At 34.9% G+C, this 2,966-nt stretch overlaps 1 long non-coding RNA gene across 1 annotated transcript; it reads right to left on the reverse strand.

Moving 5' to 3' along the window:
• On the reverse strand, positions 1-2,645 carry LOC107579705 (uncharacterized). The gene is made up of 4 exons (XR_001608515.1): positions 2,580-2,645; positions 1,465-1,582; positions 267-324; positions 1-36 (listed from the first exon to the last, which is right to left on the reverse strand). It is a non-coding gene; the product is annotated as an uncharacterized lncRNA (long non-coding RNA).
• Between the last annotated feature and the right edge of the window lie 321 nt (positions 2,646-2,966).

Genomic DNA, 2,966 nt, shown 5'->3' on the forward strand with positions numbered 1-2,966 from the left:
CTCACGGATGTATTTCTCAGGCATCTTCTTCTCCACCTGATGAAAGGAGACAAACAATTTATTGAGCTGTTGGATCATAAGAAGTGATCACGAAAAAATATACATGCCAAGATAGAGTCAGTCCTATTTAACCTTCGTTTCACTCGGTCTATTACAGATAACAGCAAAAGTCTTTAAAGTACATTAAAATACAGGATGACTAATGAAAGTACTGTAACAAAAGCATGTCAAGAAAAGGAAAGGAATGATTGTTTAAAGGGCTTTACCACTCCCTGGATTCTCTTCTGTGTTTGGTATTGATACTTCACCTCTTCTGCCGCAGAGCTAAAAACACACACATTTCCATACACTCTCAAAAAAGGTACAAAACTGTCACTGAGGCGGGACCCTAAGGTACAAAAGTTACATTTTGTACCTCTAAAAGTACATATTACTACTTTAAAAATATGCTTTAGTGCCTAAAATACATACATATTAGTACCTTTTAAAAGGGTACCGCCTCAGTGACTCACTTTTGTACCTTTTTTCTAAAAGTGTATAATAAAATGATAATAGTATGCTCAAGCATTACTCTATACAAGCAGCATAAGAGAAACAGAGATCAGGATTCATCAATGCTCCATGTCATCTCAGGTTAACAATCAGTTAATTCATTTTGATATACATTCAAACATGCAAAAGCATATAATAATTCATGCATTTCTCAAGCAACACAGTTTTAAGTGGAAAGAAAAAAAAGAAAGCATTTGATATTTGATCATCTTTACCAATGGTTCACTTGAATTAGCAATTATAGGTTTTAACCTACAATTAAAAAAAAGAAAAGAATATTGACCTTTTGACCCCTCAGAGGGCAAACAATAACTACCACTATATATGATATAATTAATTTTGTAATAATACATTTATAATATAATATCATTTTAAAGTTTTCAATTTTATTAATGAACAAAAATAACTGTAATTACCATACCACGTTCTTATCCTTAACCAATGTTAATGTCAAAGCTTATATTATATCTGAAATTTATTATTGTTTCCAGGCAGAATCTGGGTATTTGGTGCAATATGTGTCCATAAAATATATATGATTGGTCAAGTTTAAGTATATACCTTAGGCCCTGTAACTGATCACCATTTATTTTCAGTTGTTCACCATTTGAATCAGGTCACATAAGCTGCATGCATAATTAGAAAAGAGTTTTACATGGAGTATAGCGTATCACACTGCAGGCCTTGTCAACTTCCAACTACCCAGAGGACAGTAGTGACATGAAGGGATCAGTTATAGTTCAGCTACTGTATGTAATAGGGTGTATTAGCAGAGCTCCAACAATGTTATTATATGTTATACATGATGTTACTATTTTATTACAAGTAGCTTTAGTATTGCCGTGAACATCATGATTAGCTGTGACGATTCGTTAAACTTGAATTTGCTGCTGTATTTTGTTTTTACCTTACCTGGTGTATTCCCGAACAACATATTTAGACTCAGTACTGAGGTATTCTTGACCGAAATGCTTGTGTCTGGTAACAACTGCAGCCATATTTGGCAACCCCAAGAACCTATGAATAAAACCTGGAACAAAAAACATGTAGCGTCTTTGCACACAAGACAAAACAAAATGCATTCATTGAAAGATGCATAAATTCCAATGCTTAAGTTTCACATTATTGGGGAAACAGTTTCGTAGCACAATTTGCAGAATCCGGCCTACTCCTGATATGATTTAGGTGTTAGGAAAGTGGACCTGTTTGTGGAGATGAAGAGGAGGGGGTGTTCTGGAGCTTTGGGCCTCAAGGAAGCCAAAACTCATGGCAGTTTAAAATTAGAGGTTGGGGGTTGGGATATCAGACAGTCCAAGGAGATGGGTACAGTATTCCATGGTAATTTATACTGTACAGTGTACATTAATGACAAGCTATTATTGTGTAAATGTCCTGAAATATTGAAAGATAACCAACTGCTCATGACTGTTTATCTTCTATTATGGATAAATGAACTACACTAAAATACAAACAACAACACATTCCTCATTTCATTTTGATGAATAATTACACGAACAAATAATCGTGCATTCTCAATGCAACATTATTATCTCATTCATATATGAAGCCCACATACAATAGCATCTACTGTGCATATTAAACATTATATATATATATATGTATGCACAGATTCCATTAACATATTTGGCAGACAACATGTAAAAACTAACTGTTCGTTCTTTGCATATTGCATCAACAAGTGCGACAAATATTTCAAAGGTAATTTCATTCAGCAGGTCAATTTTACGAGACAACTTTTCCACAAACAAAACAGTGTAAAAGTTTGTCCAGTTATTCATTCACCCATATTCACAAAGCACTGAAACTGGTTTAATTGCCAACTTTTTATGAATCCTTTCAAAGCGCCCAGTCAAGCAAACATCATTCGAGACAGATCAACATCAAACCAAGGTAAAGTTCAAAAGTTTCCTTCAGCCTCAACGATTTTGTATTTCCACAAGGACAACTCCGCATTATAATTTCGGATCAAAAGTGTGGAAATAAGGGGCCAGACATAGGCTACTCACCCCAGGAGAATACAAGAGCACAACACGGAGGTAGATGAGCCTCTGCCTGCCTGTGAGAGACCAGCTGATGAAAAGCAAAATATTACCCATGCGGAATGTTGCCTCTCCCATATCCCATTTATGGACAGGCATTAGACTATATATAGCATTCACACTAACTTCCTACATCATTTCGCACTGATATTAAGATACCAGGCAGACGTTTAAATTGACGCTGGATACTGAATGAGTTATAAAAAACAAGAGATAGGTGAGTCAAATGGAAATCATTAATAATTTTAAAGTAAATATAGGCTATTAATTGGTTTGAATTAGTGGAAAGACTCAATTCCCAAATACGTAATGCACTCTCTGGACACAATTTTTGAAGCCACAGTTTTAACATTT

Source organism: Sinocyclocheilus grahami, unplaced genomic scaffold (genome assembly GCF_001515645.1).
Source record: "Sinocyclocheilus grahami isolate Dianchi unplaced genomic scaffold, SAMN03320097.WGS_v1.1 scaffold19371.1, whole genome shotgun sequence".
NCBI lineage: Eukaryota > Metazoa > Chordata > Actinopteri > Cypriniformes > Cyprinidae > Sinocyclocheilus > Sinocyclocheilus grahami.